The 26,275-nt window shown below is 38.9% G+C and overlaps 1 protein-coding gene and 1 long non-coding RNA gene across 2 annotated transcripts in view; one reads left to right on the top strand and one right to left on the bottom strand.

Annotated features, from left to right (window-relative positions):
* The window catches only part of LOC134826129 (uncharacterized), a 365,739-nt gene that overhangs the window by 278,686 nt on the left and 60,778 nt on the right, over window positions 1–26,275 (top strand). The window lies entirely within an intron of this gene.
* Window positions 20,972–22,416, bottom strand: LOC134825887 (uncharacterized). The gene is made up of 2 exons (XR_010161633.1): window positions 21,886–22,416; window positions 20,972–21,603 (listed from the first exon to the last, which is right to left on the bottom strand). It is a non-coding gene; the product is annotated as an uncharacterized LOC134825887 (long non-coding RNA).

The raw sequence follows: 26,275 nt of genomic DNA on the forward strand, positions 1-26,275 counted from the left end.
TGGGAATTTAGTGGAAACAACACGAAGTCGGAGATGACCTGTACAGGGCAGGTTCTGATGACTCGAGATGATAGCAACAATTTTGGAACAAGCTTTGGGCTACAGAATACGATGTGTGGAATTTAGGAACCTGTTGGACCAGGAACATTGGCGATAACCAAGCAGAGGTGAGGAGGATTGCGATAATAGCTGGAGTCCGGACAGCTTTCTCGAATGTGTTCGGTTATCGGCACCAAATTCTACAGAGACACGTGCCTCTTGACGGATGTGCTGCAAGGTGGACGATATGAGTGACGTTCTATTGTGCATTCGCGAAACACAAATAGCTCCACCACACTGTCAGAAATTGCTGGATACAAAGTCCGAGGAACTTTCCTCCAGCAGATTGTTGCGAACTAAACGAGAGTTCCAGCTGCTTCTATATTCAGGATGTCCACTCCAGGTGATCCTCCTTACCTTGATGCCATTAGACTATACCAATTCTTAGACCTGACGCCTTGATTTTAGGCACTAAGTTCCGCTAACAGACTGAATTAGCCATCCACCGAACTGTCAAGATGAGCGTGACTTAGCGAACACAAAGTTTTCTTCTCCAGAGCGATGATTTTCATCCTTTATTTAGGAATTTTTGATAAAGACTATATATGATGATATCATTGAATGACCTGATAGGGGATTTTTAATGAAAAATATTAAATGACCTGCAATATAATAGGTTTCATTCTGTTATTGCACAGGATTGAAGAATGCAAATTTATGCAACGAAAAGATTTGGGGATCAGATCACAAGGAGTTCAATCCAGGACGTTTTGACAACTACACGTTCAGTACAAGCAAGGAGAAGGGTACTCCTGGACTCACAAGGACTCCTACTAGGAGAACAAATGTTCACCACGACCAGAACAGACACCCACACGGATTTTTACCATTTGGAATAGGGCCAAGAAACTGTTTGGGGAAGGAGTTGGCCAAAATAGAATTTAAATCGGTAATTTCTCATTTATTCTACCACTTCAAGTTTACTCCAGTAAAAGGAGAAAATATTCAGCTCATGAGGTACAATAGTGTTAAGCCCTTGTCAGGACAGAATTGCTATGTGGATTTGATAGAGTGATTTATTGTGATAATCTGTGATCTGTATCAGTATTATATAATCCTGTATTCAAGTGTGTTCGTCTCTAATAATATTATCATTGTTATATTCAATCTTTAATTTTCCAATAGATTCAGATACTTTCATTTATATCGACTTTTATTCAAACCTGAAGAAATAGGAATAGATTAGCATCAATCTGTTAAATATAAAAGTAGTCCTACGCATGCTCAATTATCAAAGTTCAAATGGATATTTAAGTGGAGTAAACAGAGTACAATTAATCACACATAGAATCAAATTCCACAAACCAAAACCAATTAGCAGCTTGAAAATTTCCCACACTGTGTTGACACTACTATAATAGCAAAACCGATAAATCTTATCGGCCCTTTTGTGGACGACCTTTATTTGCCCTCTGTGTATTGCTACTGCTAGTACTTATTCATTATCAGGGCCGATCACAATTTTGGCCGCCTATTGTTTATGATTGTAGATTATTTATGTATTTTCAAAATACTCTCTCTCTTTTGCATGTATGAGATCAGGATTATTAAAATATTGCAGCTGACGCAGGATGTGATGTGTTATGGCTGGAGGATACAGGTCCAATGGTTACCAAACAGACTCATTTCAAACACCGGGGTTATTTCTTTAATTTTAGCGGCGGTGTCGTTTACTGAGTTTTACGTAGATTGTTAAAATTGCAGCTGATCAGCGTTTTCCCTTTTATTTTATTAAAACCGATAATTTATTATTATTATAAGAAGGCTCGAAATTATTTAAAATTGCCAAAATAAAACTTGTTAGCCGCCCTTCTCCACTTCTCATGAATAGGACCTCCAAAATTTTGGCTACTCACAGTATGGTCCGTAAAAATGATAAAAACTAAAAACTTTGAACAGAAGTCCAGTTACAATCTTAAATTAAATCCTACCGCAGAGATCCCTTCCGAGATGGGACAGGGACAGGGACAGGGACAGGGACAGGGACAGGGACAGGGACAGGGACAGGGACAGGGACAGGGACAGGGACAGGGACAGGGACAGGGACAGGGACAGGGACAGGGACAGGGACAGGGACAGGGACAGGGACAGGGACAGGGACAGGGACAGGGACAGGGACAGGGACAGGGACAGGGACAGGGACAGGGACAGGGACAGGGACAGGGACAGGGACAGGGACAGGGACAGGGACAGGGACAGGCGTGATTATGATCGCCAACTCAGACCTTTGGGTTTAGTAAATGCTGTAGCCGAAGTAAGAATTACTAAGTAAATTCCAAATTGCAACTCTATACTAATCGTTGTAGTGTCAGTGTTACAACGTAATGAGTAATGATAAACCATACAAGTTCGACGCATACTGTCTCTGACTTCGTCTAAAGTGCTTGGCAGAATTACTCGACTCCTGTATGGAGCGGGCTGTTTGTATTGTCTTAGTTATTAGTGCAAGTGTAGCATTGTGAATTCTTTGACAGTCTGGGTTATGTTTTATCTCGAATTACCTTTTGCAGACATTTTTGGTTGCGATTGATGAGAATGAGCCCCTTCAAATGTTACTTTTATCACAGTGCTGGCAAGCACGACCGTTGCATTTATTGTGGGTATACTATGTACCCCATTTACTATTATACCCCCTTTACTATTATACCCCCTTTGGTACACGTTACAAGCCTCTTTCGTGCACGCGAAGCGTGCACTCCGGCCGGAGGCGGCGGCCGAAGGCCGCCGCCTCCGGCAGGAGTTTTTCAGGCATTAAGACTCATCGGAAGTCGTTCGACAGATTTATTTTTAGTTCAAAACATTCTAATTTGATGTCAAAGATGACAGAAATAAAAAATAGTTATGTTGAGATTTTTAAGAAATTTGCATAAAATACTCGCCAGCACTGTTATACGAAATTCGGTAAAAAACCCAAAATCGCCATATTCAGGTGCCTTAAAAACCATGTTAAAATTGAGTTAGAGATCTGAAATTTTTTAGGACGTCTAGACGTTGACCAAATCGATTGCAAAAAAAGTTTCAAGTTTCAGGAGCATCGGGAAATGGGTTTTCTAGAACCCCTGTTTTACGACAGATTGTCGTGATACATACATACATACATATACATATACATATATTCAGGGATAGACGCTTTGCCAGTCAATTATAGGCTACATTCAGGTGTCTGTAGATTTGTACCTATATAAAAGATACAGCCATTTCCGACCACAGGTCTTGCAAATAATTGTTTACACTTTAGTTTACATTGTATAAAAAAATTATTTGACGTCATAAACACCCCTTGATGACGTCATCAAGTTAACCGTTTTTAAAACTTGATTTTTGACAAAGTAATAACTTTTAAAATTAATTTTAAACCATTAAGATGTAATTTTATTAAAAATCTGAGGAAATTTTCATCTTAGATAATTGTTCAAGCATTCTGAAAATCTACCGGAAAGTTTTTCTAGCTTGCTCTTTCATAAAGATATTCGTTATTGAAGTTTGTGCTTTTTTGAAGAATTATTTTATAAAAACGTCAATTTTGCGATTTAGTATTCTCTGGTGTTGGGCCATGCCTTGGGTTGTGGAGCTCATTTCTGCTTCTTATAGGTATAAATTGTGCATTAGGCTAGTTTTAAAGTTGAAAATCGAAAAGTTTCACACGTGGGGACACGCCCAAATTAAAAGAAAATTGCTAAAATCACTGAAAATTGCTGTTTTCGTCATTTTCTGTCAACTTTAGAGTGCCGTTGTGATTACAGTTCTTCTTGAAATTGGCATTAAGTATTCAAGTTGGCACTTAATACTTAATGCCAACTTGAATAAGTATTAAGTGGCATCGACCGATATGCTTCCCTAAACACAAGGATATGTTTTTAAAGGAAAAATTTCGAAATCGTTGAAACTTCCTCCTTATTAATGAAGATATCAGTTTATATTTCGACTTTATAAAGTACCCTGACATTATAATCAAAAAGAGATGATATTTTACCAAAACCCATAATCATGGGTAGAGTGGACCGCTGCCAGTGTCTCTCTTTCCCAAACAAAAGGAAATGATATTAATTTGATTGACCGTTCTCAAATGCAAAATGTTACCGAGAATGAAATCGGTCGCTCGCTTTTCCCATTCATTTACAATTGTACCTAATAGATTAAGAAGAACTACCCAAAGGCAGCTGTACTCGGCAATGAAGATTCAATAAACTCCAGCTTGTTCAATAAGTAATAACTACCACCCTTGTCCCTTACCCCGAAATACTAGGTATCGACCCGAACGCAACCCAAAGAGATTTTTACAGCATCTGATTGATGTAATCAATCGAAACTTATTTATACAATTCGTAAGCCGTGAATGAATGGGAAAAGCGAGCGACCGATTTCATTCTCGGTAACATTTTGCATTTGAGAACGGTCAATCAAATTAATATCATTTCCTTTTGTTTGGGAAAGAGAGACACTGGCAGCGGTCCACTCTACCCATGATTATGGGTTTTGGTAAAATATAATATAGTTAAATTCATACAGGGTGGGCCAAAAGTCAGTGACCATACGTCGGGTCTTATACCTCCGCCGTGTTTTATATTTGAGAGTTGTTGCTTTGCAGATGGCATACTGCACCTACTTGTTCGAGGATATCGTGGCCAAAATTTGAAAATTCGAATATTTTAGACCACGCCCATTCAATATTAAAACACCTATATTGTTCTCTCTGAACATGTTGGACCCCTAATTTTTTCAGAGACGGTAGATTATTACATTTTGCATCTGATCTGAAAAAAAGATTATGTGAAACGGATTATAAATGACGAAGTTATCAAGCATTTTGTGTATCTCGTTAGCAAAATAGATTGGGTGATTATTGATTATGTGACTCTCTACCAATACTAAAAGTATTATGGAAGGGAGCGCTGCGGACTGTGCGGAGTATGAGTCATCGGAAAATGGGGGAAAGATGGAGAACGTCGCCTAACACTCACTTCAAACGAGTATGGAGAAATAAGTTCGCCAGATCAATCCCGAAACTTGGCAAAGAGAGCACAAGAACAGCGACACAATTCCTTACTGGACATTGTGAACTAAATTACCACACTGTCTTACGGAAGATGAGACAATGAAACACTTTATTGGTCAGTGGCCAGTGCCCGAAATGGTCTTACCAACGAGGAGGATATATAAATATTGACTCCTTCTATCTTAGTGTGACAGACATAGTGGACAAGTTCTCACTACCAAGGATCATCAGCTTCATACAAGCAACAAAACGATTTACTAAATGCGGAGAAAACAAAGTTTAACTTTTTTTCTCCACTAATTAATTTTACCGGGGTAAGCACAGGGCTCCAATGGGATGATGATTAATCACTCTACACTCGACTGTCACGTGACTTTTTCAACCCGTTCTCTAGCTGGTTCTGAACGACTATTCGAAACCCTAACCCTCCCATCTGATCCCAACCCTAACCCTAACCCAATCCTTAACAAAAGCATTTGCTGAAACCCTAACCCTAACCCTAACGAGAAATTAGACTAACTTCCTTATACGGTCATATCACGTGATCGAGACAGTTTTTCGCCAATATCTCGTCGGGGGAGCATTTTAACCCTATGTCATGAGGGGTGATTCGGAATCAGCGTCCGAAAATACATCGATTGAAGTTGGTTTCAACTGTCGGGGGCCCTTTTAGAACAATCTCGAAGATCGACTGTAGAGTGATTTAGCACGCTCGGCTCCAATGCTCTATCTTATAGTTATAGTGGTCACGATCTTTCCATTAGTGATAATGACCACAGCCCCCTACGAAGAAGAAGAAGATTATGTGACACCGTGACACGACACCTTAATTGGGCAGCCTTAACGATTCCCATAATGTTTAACGGGGTATCACGTGATTAGAAAAGCCAATCACCTGATCACATATAATGAATAAACTAGTTATGGTTCTCGGTCATTTGAGAAGCTATAACTCTAATTTTTTCAGGACAAACGTAATTCGAATGGCCAAACACAATTCAATAAAATTTCGCTCGATCCGACTATCCAATGATTATGATCTCGGATAGTGCTATTGTCGCCCTTTCAGTGGAGGAGGAACTATCGGCAGTGTCACCACTGTACAGGTACTGCTGGTGGCAATGATATTTGTCGACAATTGACAATGAAATCGAATTTGATAAAAACAATGTAATTTTTTAATCAATAAAAAGAAAATGATACTAATACATTCAACATTGTAGTCTATTCAGTTACATTTTTATGAAGAAGACAGGCGACGTTTGATTTTCTACTCCGATCGAAATCTAAAACTCTTAGCGCTTTAAAAAAACCAGAAAACGTGGTATTAATATAATTAACCTACCATCTTTACTTAATTAGTCACATTAATAGTAAGACCTAAATACCAGACAAAATTATACATGTCAATTATTCCGGCATACCTGACGAATTCCAGTTTTTATTTATAATTTTTCAGTCCTCCAATTACTGAATAACATGCCGGTTCATTGGTCAGCTCCAGGAGGCCACATGAATTAGATATGTCCATTCCGACTGATTTAATCAAATTATTCACTTACTAACAATCCGCTTTGTATTTTGAAATTAGCCGCATTTTAATTATGTTCTTCGACAAAGACATACAGGTCGCTTATGGGTGATTCTGACAAATATATAGCCATGCTTCCAACTGAAAAAACGGCTCACGTTTTTAGATTTACAGTAGATTTAATTTGACGGCAAAAAACTGAGTTTCCAAATATTCAACACGTACCTGGACAAATGGACGCCGTTTTCCGTTTGTTGAAAAATAGTGCACAAAGTTTGTATTATGTTATTATGTTTATATATTTTGTAGTTTGGGTGTGTTAACACCCATGACCCAATTTAGAGCTCTCCCTATCATCAAGACCAAGCATTAGTTAGTTTATGGAAGAAAACTAGAATATTCTTTAAATAGACACCAGCTTTCTGAATGATTTAAAATAATAGAACAGATAAAATGTTCAATAAAATCACCGATGTTTTTTTAAGTTTAGGTGCTACCGCAGCTGCGTAAAATCTTCGAATCACGGCCTTCCTTCCTGTTGTTTCTCAGAATCTCACATAGTGAGAAAAGCCCTACTGTGCAAGAGCTGTATTCGATAATTCGCCAATTAGCATCACACTAGGATTTGTAGGTATGCGCACTTATGAATCAAATCTTCCCGTTATACTTTATATAGCATCTGCCTGTATCTGCTTGCAAAATTGAAAAACTGGATTATCTAAAGATCTTTCCCTCAATTTTACAAAGAAATTGGTTGAACTTTATTGAGTTTGTTAGGTCCGGCACGCTTCCGTTCACTTGACACTTTTAGTCAGTGTAATAAGCGTAACTCTGCTATAATGGCAATTATCAAACAAGGAACTTTCCTAGCTATCGCATGTTGTACTATACCAGCTTGTGGTCGGGTTAATATTATAAAGCGAGGTGTATCTGCAGTATATGTCAATATGTCTTGTCTAGTGTAGACCTATCCGTTTGTTATAACCAATGCTATAACTTTAAGGTTTACTTTAGTTGTCCTGTCAGTCTGAATTAATTTTGAATACATTGGTGCCACTACTGGACAGTCATGTTAAAATCAGCCGGGTATCGTCATGGTTACCAGCCGGGTATCGTCATGGTTACCAGCCGGGTATCGTGGTTACCAGCCGGGTATCGTCATGGTTACCAACCGGGTATCGTCATGGTTACCAGCCGGGTATCGTCATGGTTACCAGCCGGGTATCGTGGTTACCAGCCGGGTATCGTCATGGTTACCAGCCGGGTATCGTGGTTACCAGCCGGGTATCGTGGTTACCAGCCGGGTATCGTCATGGTTACCAGCCGGGTATCGTGGTTACCAGCCGGGTATCATGGTTACCAGCCGGGTATCGTCATGGTTACCAGCCGGGTATCGTCATGGTTACCAGCCGGGTATCGTGGTTACCAGCCGGGTATCGTGGTTACCAGCTAGCTGTTATGACAATTGTTGTACGTTTAAAAGCTTAACCTGGTTAAATTAGAACGGCCTGAATGTCTGATTACTTATTTTGCTTAAATTTTTGGAAAAGCGTAACTCCAAAATAAACCGTTCCGTCTGCCGTGAGTCAGACTAATTCAGCTTTATAAAACAGATCTATAATAAGCAGGCCAAAAGCTTTTAATGTAGCCACAGAATTAACGACAAATTAGCCTTGTTTGACTTAATGGCTACTTAGTGGTTTCACTACATTGCTGCCATCATATATTAATATAAACTACTCATATTTGTAATTCTTCCGTATTACTATTTTTAATGAATTACAAGCATATTGGGTGTTTCGATGAACGCATTATAGGACATGCGTATCCATTGTCCGTGTGACACAGTGACACAGTAACACAGTATGTAGTATATTTAGATGTCAATCCTGCTGACAAGTGGCAACAGTAATAGCATGTAGTATCATCGAGATGCAGGCAGCTTTTGAAGTTTTGTATAATTATCAATAATGAAGTTCGGAACAGTTTAGCTGTTCTACGTATTTATTGCTTATACTTTAATAGTACTAGTAGTTTAACTTTTTTCGATCGTATTGATGAATTAGACAGCTTAATTTGATAAGCTGGATAGAAGAAATGGAATCGACTATAGCTTTATTATAATCGCTTATATTTTAAAAGATACGTTGGTTCGATGGTTACGTTACACAATGTATAATTATATTCCATACCCGTTGGACGCGTATTGTGCCCATTGTGTAACTAAATATGTCGTAAACATTATAAAAGATGATTTGCATTATTTCCATCTTGCACAATGCACATAGGCTATCCATGCAATTCGATGCATTGAACGTGATGGACACTGGACAGTTCACGTCCGTTGTGTTTGGTGTACGTAAAATATTGAATTCATTAGGCAATAGGCATGGAACGTCCAGTTCACTGCACAAAATGGCTGTACATTGGATACTGTATTTTTTACTGCACCTTTATTTTCATGCTGTTGCTGCCGTTAGCATTTTAGTACCGTTGGATGGCACCGGACATACTGTTACATTTTATTTCGTGCTTACTTTATTTGAGCAATCCCAAACGCCAGATAGTTACTAAGCAACCGGCCAATTATAAGAGATTTAAGGATCTTGCATGACCATCTAAAGTTTTCTTTATTGGCAAATATTTTGCTCATCCTTTGAAGTCGTCACTATTTGCCTTGTTTTAGAAAAATAGAAGCTCAGCATAGGGCAACCATACATTATACACTAACTGTGCCTAAGATTCAATAATCTTAACAATCATTCCCCAAGGTTTGGTAGGATACTATTTTTGAAATGGGAAATCTGACGATTGTGTTTGCTCTCAGTCTCACTGTCCTTCTAATCAGAAGTAAGTATAAGCACAGGTCAATGTTAAGTTTAATTCGTTGAATGAATCGTCTTTGAAATGATAAGATTAAGAAAACGACCCTGAGTATTTAAATCTTCAGGTGTAAGCAGTTTAGAATGTATGGCATGCTCGGGTTCTATGAAGCCAGAGAACTGTAATATCGCTACATGTGAACCGGAAGTTAGCCAGTGTTACCACATGATCCCTAACACTAACCAGGAGTCGAGTGTTAGGGGCTGCTTGCCTACGGAACAAGGCTTCGCTTCAGGTTTCTGACAGTTATAATTATTAACATGTCGACATGTTTAACAATTCATTGACAGTAATTGTAGTCCCCTCTATAACGCAGTTTTTGGGACGAAAGATTTATCCTAAAATAATTGCGTTGTACAATGTACAGGTGAGCTGCGTTATAAATGGGTAACTTATTTTTGCGCTAAAATCAGCTCCGACGTTCGCCAAACATGCACGTAGAAGCTATTGTGCATTTTTTGGGGCGCGTTTATAGCTCAGGGGAAACACTGTATTTCTATTTTTACCGTTCATCATAACTATTTCTGATTTTAGATTGTGTGGAAAACGACTCCTGCGAATTCCAATCGTGCTCAGAAGAACGATGTAACAGCAGTCCAGGAATGTTATCCTCATTTCTCCTAATCCTCTTCTCAACTTTCTTCTGGTGTTTCTGATCAGTTTGAGATACATAATATATTGTTGAAGAACTAGAACTAGAAGAAGTCTTGTTGTGTTTGCGTAATGGCTTAGTAATATCAAAATTGGATTTAGAGCTAAGGAATGCAAAGTAAGGCTGGATTATTATTCTCAATTTTATGTTTTGAAATAAAGAAATAAAACCATCAGCTACTCTCTAAAGCTGTATTTTTTGCTATCTATACTTATAGTTCAAAATAAGGGTCATAGAACAGACAAGGCAGGTCGGTCGGGCGCCGGTCGGAGGTCGGTTGGGCGAAGAGGAGAATAATCAGTAAAAGAGTATGCCTGTGCAATATCGAAATACTTTGAAGGTTTAAAAATATTGTCCCCAAAACATATAATATTGTTCGATTCCCATTGCAGAGCTAATTGATTGTTCGAAGTTTTTTTGGTAAATAAATATGTTGATATAAGTTTAAGTTGGTATATCCTACATTAAGTTGATTTGCCTTTCTAACCAATAACTTAATCTCTAAAAATAAAACAATGCGTTACATTTAACTGATCCCAAACGACATTTTGGAATTAAAGCGGCTCATTCCTTTCTTAATAGATTTTGTTTTTTTATATAGATCATTTGTACTTATATTTCAAACTACAAAATTAGTTTATGTTTTTATCTAATCCGTTGTCCCAGTGAAGAAAACCTTAATAATAAAAAAAAGATATTATAAAGCTTAAATTTAATGAGATCAGGAATATCAGCAGTAAATCTTTAAATGGAATTGGCAAAGAAGATTAGCAAAGATTTCTTGCAGAAATGAAATCTAACACATCCCTCATACACTTACAGTCGCGTCTCTAAATAGCCAACAGCAAGAATGAAATTTTACCAAAAGTCAAAACCCATAATTGGGTAGATTGGACGGAGTATCTGGGGTCCCTAGCGTATCGAGCAGAAAATGCCCGTAAGGCATTCTACTAGTACTACATGGCGATATAACATGCGTGACGATATACAGTGTATGTCGAGATACAGTTTGCAAATCGAACTAGACTTCTTATTTTAAAAGCTATAACCATCTGACCATAATAAAACCCCAAACTTATTACGATGTTAACTATACGATGGTTACTAGTAGTGTAACTATGGTAACTAGTAGTGTATTATGATTAATATTATGTTTGTCCCCAGAATTTTCTGTTCATTAAATAGTCGTTTCTAGAAAATCTTGGAAATAACTAAATTATGGTATTTACAAAAACTAAATGAATACTGTTGAATATGTAAATACGATCATTAATCAGCTCAATAAAGTCGAAGAATTATGCTTTATTTTTTACATTTGTCGTTAAAAATGCACAATCCCTGATCTCATCATTATCACCTCTGACCTCCTGCGTCAAAAATCATTAGGGTACAAATGTCAACATAATTAATAATAAACATCGTCTGTTTATCAATTCTGTGTAATTACTAGGTATGCATTAATTAAAAGAACCACATTTATTAGATATTCACTGATGCCACGGATTAGTGACTAGTCCTTGCCCACGTTTATGTAAATATCCTCAGTATTCTCAATCTCAGTGTTCTCAATATTCTCTCTAAGTTCAGATATTGTAGAGTAGTTCACATCAACTCTCTCTGACAGTTCCACTGTCTCTCTCTGTCTCAGTCTGGATGTAGTCACCAGTTCTACTGTAGCGTACGTGTCCTCTTCTCCTTCTTCTCCTTCTTCTCCTTCTTCTCCTTCTTCTCCTACTTCTCCTACTTCTCCTACTTCTCCTACTTCTCCTACTTCTTCTCCTTCTTTTTTCTTAAACGATACACTGGAGATGAATACTGATATTAACAGTGAAGTTTTTAATAGAATTGGTTATATTATTATTAAGAAACTGTTTACACCATTAAAATATTCAAAACCCCTAAAAGAAATCAAGTCATCCTAAAAGTAAAATGGTGATCAGTACAGATCAAGAGAGCTAGAGTTAAAATTTGTTTCTCCAAGCAACTTTATCATCGGCTAATATCTTAAGCTTATTAAGATCATTCAAAGAGTTAAGTTTTAAACCTCTACGGGTCAAATCATTCACAATAATCTTGAACAAATTCTTACGATGCGCACCGACGCGCCCTTTACAGTTTGTTGTGACAGCAAACTTTAACGCTAATGCAGCGGGGGAGTCATCAGCACTACGCAAGATATGACCTAGGAGCTTCCACCTTGCTTTAGGGACACGATCTGATAGCTTTACTGAGTTACATCTTAGGTATAAGTTTGCATTGGATATTGTTCCATGAGGCCAATAAATGTTCAGTAATGATCTAAGGTGTTTTCTATGGCAAATGTCTAGTTTTTCTAGTGACTTTGCAGTAGGACACCAACTACTGCAATTGTACATGATGATTGATACAATTTGAGCTTCGTATACTGCTATCTTTCTGGTAACGGAGATATTCTGCTGAGACCAGATCTTGGTGAACTTATAGAAGGCATTGTTCCCAGCAATGCATCGAGCAGCTATATCACTTTCACTACACAACAATGACCCAAGAATCTTACTCTTCCGCCAATCTTCATTTCCACGTAACATGGTATCATCACGACCAGGGATTGTTTCCCCAACAGGAGCGAGGAAAACATGGGTAAATTCTGTTTTCTCTGTGTTAATGAACAGGTTAAACTCCTTGAAGACTTCCTTAGCTATTAGTAGGATAGCTTCTAAGGATTCTTTTTCCACGTTCATGAAGTTACAATCATCTGAATACGCTGACTCCAGTGGCATACCTTCTTTTGAAATAGGGGGATTGGGTATGTGTGGGGGAGACTCTGCTAGTCGATGGCGTAGTTCTATAAGAGCTCCAGCTAGGACAAGAGTGAAAAGCTTGCCGGAGAGACTGTCACCTTGGAAGGACCCAAGAAGACTCTCGAATACAGCAGATAGTTCTCCTTCCACTCTGACCTTGAGCATGGTGTTGGTTAAAAGGAGTCTTACTAGCCTGAGGTCATCATCTGTGCATCCAGCTTTGACAAGAAGGTCAAGTATTGTCTGGCGTTTGATTGTGTCAAATGCTCGAGACATATCTATGCCCATCTTGTGATACTGGAAGTGTTTACGCGTGACAACCGATATCAACATCCGCTCAGCCCACACTAGATCACCACAACTTCTACCATGTTTGTACCCCGCCTGCGTGCTACCAGTGAAAGCATCAACTTTGTCTTCAATTCTCTTCAGTACAATCATGGATAATATCTTACGAGCACCATTTGATAGACATAGAGGTCGTAGACTAGTGACAGGACCAGCTGGTTTGCGAGGTTTCGGTAAGGGGGTGATGATGGTTTCACCTATAACATCAGGAAATGAATTGGTCTCCAATGCGCTATTGATGATCTCGGCATATTTTGACCAGAATTTTGTACCAGCATTTTTCAACCACTCGTTGTAGACTTTATCTGGACCAGTGGCTTTGTTGTTCTTGAGACATTGGGCGGCTTTCTTTACTTCATCACATGTGATGGGTATGTCTAGGCAACGTCCATCCCCTATAAATGCTTGAAGTGGTTCGTCCTCACACGTGAACTGCTTTTCGTAGTAGTCTCTGATCACTTGAGCTTTACCAGCATCAGTGGCAACAAAGTTACCTTCTTCATTGTGGACACTGATAGTAGATTTGGGCTTAGTGTCAGCTAGAGTACGCACAGCTTCAAACATCTGCCTTGTGTCATCTGTTGACATGATGGTTCGAGCGATGTCATCGGCACGTGTGTCAGCGAGGTTCTTGAGATGCTTACGGATGTCTTTCTGTAACCTGTTGATCCTTGTACGGACTTGAGTTCTGTCAGCAACTTGGTTGTTACAGTTAAGTGCAGCTTGCAGGGTTTGTCTCTCTTTTACAAGGGCTTCAACAGTAGAGTCACTACTGAAGTTACGGTTTCTGGAGCGTGGTAGGGTCCCGATTACTTCATCAGCAGTTGTCTTAAGGACATCCATCAGGTAAGTGAGATCATCATTGATGTTACCTGAGAGTTGTTGACTTTCTGTTCGACTGAAAGTTGGTATTTGACTTTGGTGGGAAGGTCAGTGGTGAGCAGGGAGTTGTTATATCTCTTAACTACTGAACTTATCTTTTTTGTAGGAAAGATTTTGTAGTAGGGGGTTAGTTTGATCTTACAAGCAACGAGTCTGTGGTCTGAGTTAGTAGCAAGACCGCCATATGATCTACAATCTTGGAACATGAATCTGCTGCGTGTTCTGCACAGAATATAATCTAATTGGGCAAAGACTGGACGAGTAAGTTTGCTACCTTTAGGGCGACCTTTGGCAGAAATACACATAGAGAAAGTAGTTCGATGTCTACAAGGATGATAAAAATAGGTATTGGTAGCAAACAGTTTGTTTAAGCACATGAAGTTTAATAAATGTTCACCATTGAAGTTCCTTGTACCCATTCCAAACTTGCCCATATACTCTGTTACACCATACTGATAGTCCAAAGGAGATACGGTTCCCAACTTACTGTTGAGATCACCACAAACAAACAATTCATGAGATGCAGGAACTGAAATAGCATGGGTGAGTTCTCTGTAGAACTTTCTAAGAAGGGCAGGGTTTCCTTCTGCTTTAGGATTAGTCGGGCCATAACCGTTAACAATTCTGATATTTTTAGGAGGGGATGAGAGATTAGAAGGAATGACGACATTAAGATAGGAAACCCGGTCTGAGGTATACTGATAGTCTGTGACATAAGGTAGTAATCTAGGACTTATGATGAAACCTAGTCCACCATGTCGTCCTTTATTTTGCTCCATCATGATCAATTTGTAATTGTTTCTGAGATATCTAGTGGAATGATTTTTGACTTTTGTCTCTTGAACGCACAAGATATCAACACTATATTCAAAAAAATCCGTTCCGAGTTCTTCCTGTTTCTCCGTCTTAGAGAGCCCTTTTGCATTCAGTGAAGCTAGGCTCAGTAAGGAAGTAGAAGAAAACTTTGAACTCATAACTGTCTCTTTCTGCTTTAACGTCTGCTTCGTCACACCAGTTTTCGCTGATGCTTGTGTCACGCGTCACCGTGTCATACCACCAATTGGTTATATCCTTGTAATTAAAACAAATATGAACCTGCTATTGGCATTGAAAAGAAAATAAGTTCCTATCTATATTACCTTGTTACTGAAGAAGATCCAAACTGATTAAAGTTTGTGTAGAGCACCTCCTCCTCAACTGCATCAGTAGTTTCTTCAGCTCTGCTTTGCTTCCTGTTGAGGAGGGTCTGTTTATTATTTGGTATAGAGAAAAATATATTATCTTTCATTTCCAGTATAATTTACGCAGAAATACCCCTCATAAATTATTGCATTATTTTGATTTCGTGTGAAATATTGATATCAATTATGAGCACGATAAAAAGTAACCTTACCTATCTCCGATCTTAGCGTAAAGGGAGTCGTCCTCTTGAAGATCAGTGTTTGCCTTCATGATGTGTGTTCCTCTGGTTTTCTTTCTTCCAGATCTGTCCAGGCACGCGTACGCACTCTCTTCTTCACCATGAGTAGGAGAAGAAGTTCTCTGAACTTCACCCAAAGTAGCGTAAGATGCATCCCCTTCTGTGTTTAATGTGGTGAGATTAGATCCCATCACTTCCATCTGATATCCATCCTGAGTTGTGGAGAAGCTATCTGTACTCGATGGCACTGCATTAGAGACTGCAATACTTTTCTCTCTGCAGTTGTTACCTGAAGCCTTGAATCTGTTCACTGTAACAGGTCTGTTGATGACAGCGTAAGTGTAGTCCGAGTCCGGTAAGTCACTCTCTGGGACCTGGGTCTGTCACATGAAGGGGTCTTGGAGCATCAACTTCAGATCCTGTAGAGGGCTCGGTTCTTGATACTAAAACATCTCGCCTATTCCGTCTTCTCTTCCGGATAACTAAAATAATCACTAGAAGAATAGCCAGGATGAAGACCAACCCTCCAGCACATGTTCCTACAGGTACAGCGATATTTGCTTGTGGTTCTACACACTCATGAGCTTGTTTTGCAAATGCTTTACTTGTTTTTCCCACTGGACATTCACTGCATTCGCTTTCATAACCATATTGTCCTTCAGCGCAGTAACTTACATCAGGGAAGCATTCAGCCTCTTTCTTTGTTTTTGCATAGCTTGTCTTTCCTCCTGGACATTCACTGCATTCGCTTTCATATCCATATTGTCCTTCAGTGCAAGAACTTACATCAGGAAAGCATTCAGCTTCTTTCTTTGTTTTTGCATAGCTTGTCTTTCCTCCTGGACATTCACTGCATTCGCTTTCATATCCATATTGTCCTTCAGTGCAAGAACTTACATCAGGAAAGCATTCAGCCTCCTTCTTTGTTTTTGCGTAGCTTGTCTTTCCTCCTGGACATTCACTGCATTCGCTTTCATATCCATATTGTCCTTCAGTGCAAGAACTTACATCAGGAAAGCATCCAGCCTCTTTCTTTGTTTTTGCATAACTTGTCTTTCCTCCTGGACATTCACTGCATTCGCTTTCATATCCATATTGTCCTTCAGTGCAGTAACTTACATCAGGAAAGCATTCAGCCTCCTTCTTCGTTTTTGCATAGCTTGTCTTTCCTACTGGACATTCACTGCATTTGTTTTCATATCCATATTGGCCTTCCAGACAATAACTTACATCAAGAAAGCACTCCTGTATTTTCACAGTTTTAGGCCGACTGGTTTGGTTGTCCGGACACTGCTGACAGCTCACTCCATTATATCCCCAGTATCCCTCTGAACAAGCGCTATCAGGAGAGGAGCACTTTCCAACTCCAGCTCTACTTGTTTGTCCTGCTGGACACTCCTCACAGTCTTTACCAACTCCACCCTCTCCAGCCTCACACGTATATCCAACTCTAGTGATCTGACGAATATCCAGGTCGTTATCTCCATTCTTCAGAGTACAGCTCACCTCATCCTGGTTACTCAGAGTTAGTGTTAATATGACCTGAGGAGGAGTGGAGGAGGCATATCCACTCTCATCTTTTGTTACCGCGCCTTTACCTCCACAATCTAGTGCAACTTGTTCTAGTGGCCAGCCTTGTACAACCCACTTAAATGCAGTGTCGTCACTATTTTCTGTGTAGTAATCTAAAGGTGGGGTGCTTATGAGCGATACAGAGTGAGTGTACTGTAACGTGTATGTCTTAGTTACACTGTTCATGAAGTTCTTGTTGAGGATTGTGCAGGTCCAAGTTCCGAGATGATCAGTAGTGACCCTACCTATAGTGACAGCCGATTCTATCCTGTGATCCGCCTCTATAGAGGTGTAGGTATTAGTTGGCAGTATAACAGTAGGTTTACCGTCTTTAATCCACTTGACATCAAGATAAGGAGCTCCAGAGCCAGCACAGGTGAGAGTGTAGGGGGAGCCGAGGTTCACAGTTTGTGTTATAGCTTCTTCTTCGTCACAGAGTCTTGGTGTAGGATCGGAGCAGGCTGATATGTATTTAAACACTGTACATCTTCCGCCATTTTTTATCCTCACTGTATCTCGTAGGCGCACCTCGTTATTGATATTCTGAAACCAGTTCCAATTGACCTCTGATTCAAAGTTGTAGTCTAAACTTGTAGCATCACCAGGGTCTCCGAGATAGATCTTGTAGTAATCAGAGTCCCGGTCTGATATCTGAATATTAGTTGCTTTCCCTGCTATAGTTCTATCTGTATCTCCAACTATCTGATCATATTGATTCTTCCCATTAATATCGAAATAGGTGTCCGTGCTGTAACGTATCTTGAATATCAGTGATTGGAATGATTCTCCATACCCACGAGTGTAAAACCTCAAGAAATCATGAATTTGATGGCTTTTTTGTTTATATTCACATGTTGGTGATATTATATCAAAACTGGCAGTGACAATACCAGTGACCTTGCCCTGCTCCACTGTAATTTCAAAGGAAGTATCTTCTTTGCTGGAATGATCCTCCCAATCAGGGTTATTATATACGAACTCGCATATTGCCTCCTCACAGCTTCTAACAGACACAAAGAGTAATGCTAATACAAGGAAAGTCTTCATAGCATCACCAAACTTACTATCGAAATGTAACACAAGACATAAGGAATATTCGTACTATCTTCGTTATTTATTTTTTCTACTTTTCACTATTTAGTTCCGTATTTTACTCCATACTGCTATTACATTGCATCCTGTTGTTGTTACTCAACAGACGTATTGCCCCACTACCAACTACGCAGTAAAGTTAATTCACACGAGTACAATCAATACATTCACCGAAATGTTACTGTAAATACCTACATTGAGAGTTGAGACTATATTGTAATCGTTAATTGCATGCAGTAATATGCTCAACTTCAGCTGTACTCGATCGAGATCATAAAACCAGATAAACAGGGAAGTAGCTTATCTAGGGACCCCAGACTTTAGTGGTCATACACAGTACACACTTAGCCCGATCGAAGATATAAGGCAGAGTGATAGGCTGAGCGCTGCCAAGTAAGAAGAAGCAAGGTAGTCTCTTGCAGGAGTTGTTAGAAAAGTACAAGGAGAAGTTTTTAACTGTCTAGTGTTCGAATATGAATATGAAGTTACCGATTTTTATATCAGTCATAGGTTGTGAAATAAAAAACTAATTGGGTACGATAACTGTACAGTGTACAAATACGAATAGTACTGTAATCTACTTCGAATAGCATCACCTAAAATCAACATACCCAAAACCTATTAAAGGAAGTGTATACTGTGTATTACTAGAAATTAAATTGAGCATTGGGCGAAATTGCTTCTTTTTTTAAATAAAAATGACATTTAGGATGAATGGAAGTTTTTCGGGATTCGGAAATGAGTTATGTTAGGTACAATGTACATACATCTAAGTTTTCAAACAGCAGGACAGTCGATTTTGATACTACGCCAATGATACCTGAACCACAGCCTTAAATCTTTAACCAGTAAATTTAGAAACGTTAGTGTAGAAATAATTGAGAATCAACTAGCCCGAACATCAGCTCGTGCTCAGAAGAACGATGTAACAGCAGAAGAACGATGTAACAGCAGAAGAACGATGTAACAGCAGAAGAACGATGTAACAGCAGAAGAACGATGTAACAGCAGAAGAAGAAAGAAACAGCAGAAGAACGATGTAACAGTAGAAGAACGATGTAACAGCAGAAGAAGAAAGAAACAGCAGAATAACGATGTAACAGCAGAAGAAGAAAGAAACAGCAGAAGAAGAAAGAAACAGCAGAAGAACGATGTAACAGAAGAAGAACGATGTAACAGCAGAAGAAGAATGAAACAGCAGAAGAAGAAAGAAACAGCAGAAGAACGATGCAACAGCAGAAGAAAAATGTAACAGCAGAAGAAGAAAGAAACAGCAGAATAACGATGTAACAGCAGAAGAAGAATGAAACAGCAGAAGAAGAAAGAAACAGCAGAAGAACGATGTAACAGCAGAAGAACGATGTAACAGCAGAAGAAGAATGAAACAGCAGAAGAAGAAAGAAACAGCAGAAGAACGATGCAACAGCAGAAGAAGAAAGAAACAGCAGAAGAACGATGCAACAGCAGAAGAACGATGTAACAGCAGAAGAACGATGTAACAGCAGAAGAAGAAAGAAACAGCAGAAGAACGATGTAACAGCAGAAGAACGATGTAACAGCAGAAGAAGAAAGAAACAGCAGAAGAACGATGTAACAGCAGAAGAAGAATGAAACAGCAGAAGAAGAAAGAAACAGCAGAAGAACGATGTAACAGCAGAAGAACGATGTAACAGCAGAAGAAGAAAGAAACAGCAGAATAACGATGTAACAGCAGAAGAAGAATGAAACAGCAGAAGAAGAAAGAAACAGCAGAAGAAGAAAGAAACAGCAGAAGAACGATGTAACAGCAGAAGAAGAAAGAAACAGCAGAATAACGATGTAACAGCAGAAGAAGAATGAAACAGCAGAAGAAGAAAGAAACAGCAGAAGAACGATGTAACAGCAGAAGAACGATGTAACAGCAGAAGAAGAATGAAACAGCAGAAGAAGAAAGAAACAGCAGAAGAACGATGCAACAGCAGAAGAAGAAAGAAACAGCAGAAGAACGATGCAACAGCAGAAGAAGAAAGAAACAGCAGAAGAACGATGCAACAGCAGAAGAACGATGTAACAGCAGAAGAACGATGTAACAGCAGAAGAAGAAAGAAACAGCAGAAGAACGATGTAACAGCAGAAGAACGATGTAACAGCAGAAGAAGAAAGAAACAGCAGAAGAACGATGTAACAGCAGAAGAAGAATGAAACAGCAGAGAAGAAAGAAACAGCAGAAGAACGATGTAACAGCAGAAGAAGAAAGAAACAGCAGAATAACGATGTAACAGCAGAAGAAGAATGAAACAGCAGAAGAAGAAAGAAACAGCAGAAGAACGATGCAACAGCTGAAGAAGAAAGAAACAGCAGAAGAACGATGTAACAGCAGAAGAAGAAAGAAACAGCAGAAGAACGATGTAACAGCAGAAGAAGAATGAAACAGCAGAGAAGAAAGAAACAGCAGTGAGCAGAAGAACGATGTAACAGCAGAAGAAGAAAGAAACAGCAGAAGAACGATGTAACAGCAGAAGAAGAATGTAACAGCAGTCCAGGAATGTTATCCTCATTTCTCCTAATCCTCTTCTCAACTTTCTTCTGGTGTTTCTGATCAGTTTGAGATACTTGAATTGTTGAACTTGAAGAATTCTTGGCTTAGTAATACAAAAATCGGAGTTAGGAATACAAAGCAAGGTTGGATTATTATTCTCAATTTTATGTTTTGAGATAAACAAATAAAACCATCGGCTACTTTCTAAAACTGTATTTGTGCTATCTATATTAGTATATTCTATAGTTTGAAATAAGAAGAGGAGAATAATTAGTAAAAGAGTAATAGTAAGCCTGTGCAATATCGAAATACTCTGAAAGTTCAAAAATATTGTCCCCAAAACATATGATTGAATGATTGAAAGCAGGCGGTTCTAATGACCAATTAAAACATATAAAATAATAGTGAATAATAATCCCTCTGTTCAGGGCACTGCACACTATATGGTTCATGTTTAGTATGAACTCACTCCAACACTTCAATAGCTTTAAATGAAATCAAACCAAAATATTGCGAAAACTATGAAGTTTTGTGTGCTCATATGCAGGAGCAAAAACAAGAAAAGCTAGTGCAATGTGGTATGCATAAACAATAAACATTCACCATCTTTAAAAACCGCACTCATACCACAGCCACAACACACATCATCACTCGATCGGCTTGTCTTAATCATCACTCGATTGGCTTGTCTTTAATATAATATTGTTCGATTCCCACTGCAGAGCTGATTGATTATTTGAACTTGTTTGGTAAATAAGTCTGTTGATATAAGTTTAAGTTGATATATCCTGCATCAAGTTGCTTTGTCTTTCTAACCAATAACTTTATCTCTGAAAATAAAACAATGCGTTACATTTAACTGATCTTAAACGACATTTTGGAATCAAAGCGGGCGGCGGCTCATTCATTTCTTATTAAACTTTGTTTTTAAATATATCATTTGTACTTATTTTAAAAACTATAAAATTGGAATCTAAAGCTTAATAAGATCAGCAGTCAGCGGTAAATCTTTAAATGGAACTGGCGAAGAAGATAAGCAAAGTTTCTTATCCAACAGAAATGAAAACGAAGGGGGAAGTAAAAAGTACAAGTATTTCAAATATTACACGTACCAGTATGTCAAACACTACACTAGAAGAATAGCCAGGATGAAGACCAACCCTCCAGCACATGTTCCTACAGGTACAGCGATATTTGCTTGTGGTTCACACTTGCACTCATGAGCTTGTTTTGCATCAGGAAAGCATTCAGCCTCTTTCTTTGTTTCTGCATAACTTGTCTTTCCTCCTGGACATTGAGTGCAGTAATTTCCGTATCCATACTGTCCTTCAGCACAGTGACTTACATCAGGGAAGCATTCAGCCACTTTCTTTGTAAACGTAGAACTTGTCTTTCCTCCTGGACATTCACTGCATTTGCTTTCATATCCATACTGTCCTTCAGCGCAGTAACTTACATTAGGGAAGCATTCAGCCACTTTCTTTTTTTCCGCATAACTAGTCTTTCCTCCTGGACATTGAGTGCAGTTGTTTCCGTATCCATACTGTCCTTCAGCACAGTGACTTACATCAGGAAAGCATTCAGCCACTTTCTTTGTAAACGTAGAACTTGTCTTTCCTCCTGGACATTCACTGCATTCGCTTTCATATCCATACTGTCCTTCAGCACAGTGACTTACATCAGGGAAGCATTCAGCATCTTTCTTTGTAAACGTAGAACTTGTCTTTCCTCCTGGACATTCACTGCATTTGCTTTCATATCCATACTGTCCTTCGGCACAGTGACTTACATCAGGGAAGCATTCAGCCACTTTCTTTGTAAACGTAGAACTTGTCTTTCCTCCTGGACATTCACTGCATTCGCTTTCATATCCATATTGGCCTTCCAGACAATAACTTACATCAAGAAAGCACTCCTGTATTTTCACAGTTTTAGGCCAACTGGTTTGGTTGTCCGGACACGGTTGACAGCTCACTCCATTATATCCCCAGTATCCCTCTGAACAAGCGCTTTCAGGAGAGGAGCACTCTCCAACTCCAGCTCTACTTGTTTTTCCTGCTGGACACTCCTCACAGTCTTTACCATATCCACCCTCTCCAGCCTCACACTTATATCCAACTCTAGTGATCTGACGAGTATCCAGGTCGTTATCTCCATTCTTCAGAGTACAGCTCACCTCATCCTGGTTACTCAGAGTTAGTGTTAATATGACCTGAGGAGGAGTGGAGGAGGCATATCCACTCTCATCTTTTGTTACCGCGCCTTTACCTCCACAATCTAGTGCAACTTGTTCTAGTGGCCAGCCTTGTACAACCCACTTAAACTCAGTGTCTTCACTATTTTCTGTATAGTAATCTAAAGGTGAGGAGCTGAGTGATACAGAGTGAGTGTATTGTAACGTGTATGTCTTAGTTACACTGTTCATGAAGTTCTTGTTGAGGATTGTGCAGGTCCAAGTTCCGAGGTGATCAGTAGTGACCCTACCTATAGTGACAGCCGATTCTATCCTGTGATCCGCCTCTATAGAGGTGTAGGTATTAGTTGGCAGTATAACAGTAGGTTTACCGTCTTTAATCCACTTGACATCAAGATAAGGAGCTCCAGAGCCAGCACAGGTGAGAGTGTAGGGGGAGCCGAGGTTCACAGTTTGTGTTATAGCTTCTTCTTCGTCACAGAGTCTTGGTGTAGGATCGGAGCAGGCTGATATGTATTTAAAAACTGTACATATTCCGCCATTTTTTATCCTCACTGTATCTCGTAGACGCACCTCGTTATTGAAACCATTTCCAACTGACCTCTGATTCAAAGTTGTAGTCCAAACTTTTAGCATCACCAGGGTCTCCGAGATAGATCTTGTAGTAATCAGAGTACTGGTCTGATATCTGAATATTAGCTGCTTTCCCTGTTATAGTTCTATCTGTATCTCCAACTATCTGATCATATTGATTCTTCCCATTAATATCGAAATAGGTGTCCGTGCTGTAACGTATCTTGAATATCAGTGATTGGAATGATTCTCCATACCCACGAGTGTAAAACCTCAAGAAATCATGAATTTGATGGCTTTTTTGTTTATATTCACATGTTGGTGATATTATATCAAAACTGGCAGTGACAATACCAGTGACCTTGCCCTGCTCCACTGTAATTTCAAAGGAAGTATCTTCTTTGCTGGAATGATCCTCCCAATCAGGGTTATTATATACGAACTCGCATATTGCCTCCTCACAGCTTCTAACAGACACAAAGAGTAATGCTAATACAAGGAAAGTCTTCATAGCATCACCAAACTTACTATCGAAATGTAACACAAGACATAAGAAATATTCGTACTATCTTCGTTATTTATTTTTTCTACTTTTCACTATTTAGTTCCGTATTTTACTCCATACTGCTATTACATTGCATCCTGTTGTTGTTACTCAACAGACGTATTGCCCCACTACCAACTACGCAGTAAAGTTACTTCACACGAGTACAATCAATACATTCACCGAAATGTTACTGTAAATACCTACATTGAGAGTTGACACTGCTCTTTACTACATTTTATATTGTAACCGTTAATTGCATACAGTAATATGCTCAACTTCAGCTGTACTCGATCGAGATCATAAAACCAGACAAACAGGGAAGTAGCTTATCTAGGGACCCAAGACCTTAGTGGTCATACACAGTACACACTTAGCCCGCTGGTGGATATAAGGCAGAGTGATAGGCTGAGCGCTGCCAAGTAAGAAGAACAAGGTAGTCTCTTGATCAGGAGTTGTTAGAAAAGTCATAGTTGCTTCGTGCGCACTTAACGTACTTTTAAAACATAACGCACATAACGTACGAAAAAACGTAAAACGCACTTTTACCTACCCTCGCTGGGCCATTTGCGGTTTTTTCATTTTTGAATACACAGTTCAAAACATCAGACAGTGTTATTTCCAAGATTTCACATAAACTGTCAGTGTCATTGTGAGCCTTACAGTAGCTATTTTTGGAATGCCAGTGTGCGTGTGCAGTGTTGCGGGCGTTGCCTCTGGCTTCAACGTGTAAAGCACTTGCGACAACAAAAAGAGATTGTACTGGAAGTTCCTTACTTAAATATATTGAAAAGAAACTATAAATTGTAAGAGAAATAAATGTAATTTATTCGCTATGTAATCTTTAAGAACGTTATTCATGTGTTTTAATTGTTTGTCTCTACAGTCTACAGAAAATGCTGGTGAATTCAACGGTAAACGAACTTAAACGCACTTTTAACGCACGAAATAATTCAAACGCACTTTACGTACTTTTCCCGAAAAATTGACGCACGAACCAACTATGAGAAAAGTACAAGGAGAAGTTTTTAACTGTCTAGTGTTCGAATATGAATGTGAAGTTACCAATTTTTTTATCGGTTATACTATTACTTATAGGTTGTGAAATAAAAAACTAATTGAAATTTTGAAATAAATGTATTTAATTTTAATATCGACAATCAATATTATTGGGTACAATAACTGTACAGTGTACAACAGGGAAAAAAGAAAATCGCGATTATTTTGGCCAAAAATCGCGATACCGCGACAATACAAGCCAAACAGACGACATATAAAATTTGTTGCAAAGAATGGGAAAAATCGCGATCCCGCACATGCTGCGATTTTCTTTTGTCCCTGGTGTACAAATACAAATAGTACTGTAATCTAGTTCGAAGAGCATCAACTAAAATCAACATATATATAATACCCAAAACCTATTAAAGGAAGTGTATACTGTGTATTACTAGAAATTAAATTGAGCATTGGGCGAAATTGCTTTCTTAAAAAATAATAAAAATGACATTTAGGATGAATGGAAGTTTTTCGGAATTCGGAAATGAGTTATGTTAGGTACAATGTACATACATCTAAGTTTTCAAACAGCAGGACAGTCGATTTTGATACTACGCCATTGATACCTGAACCACAGCCTTAGATCTTTAACCAGTAAATTTAGAAACGTTAGTGTAAAATTAACGGGTGATACTCGTAAAATATTTGTTTCAAATACAAGGGATGATAATTAATCACTCTACACTCGACTATCACGTGACTTTTTCAACCCGTTCTCTAGCTAGTCCTGAACGACTATTCGAAACCCTAACCCTCTTATCTGATCCCAATCCTAACCCTAACCCAATCCTTAACAAAAGCATATGCTGAAACCCTAACCCTAACGAGAAATTAGACTAACTTCCTTATACGGTCATATCACGTGATCGAGACAGTTTTTCGCCTATATCTCGTCAGGGGAGCATTTTAACCCTATGTCATGGGAGGTGATTCGGAATCAGCGTCCGAAAATACATCGATTGACGTTGGTTTCAACTGTCGGGGGCCCTTTTAGAACAATCTCGAAGATCGACTATAGAGTGATTTAGTACGCTCGAAATACAAGACCGTTATAACTAAAAGACCGTCGACGAGTCAACTCGGCGCGCGTCTTACTCTTAGTAGGTTATAAACCTACAAGTGTAAACATATTTGA

This window comes from Bolinopsis microptera, chromosome 1 (genome assembly GCF_026151205.1).
Source record: "Bolinopsis microptera isolate Bmic1 chromosome 1, MBARI_Bmic_1.0, whole genome shotgun sequence".
NCBI lineage: Eukaryota > Metazoa > Ctenophora > Tentaculata > Lobata > Bolinopsidae > Bolinopsis > Bolinopsis microptera.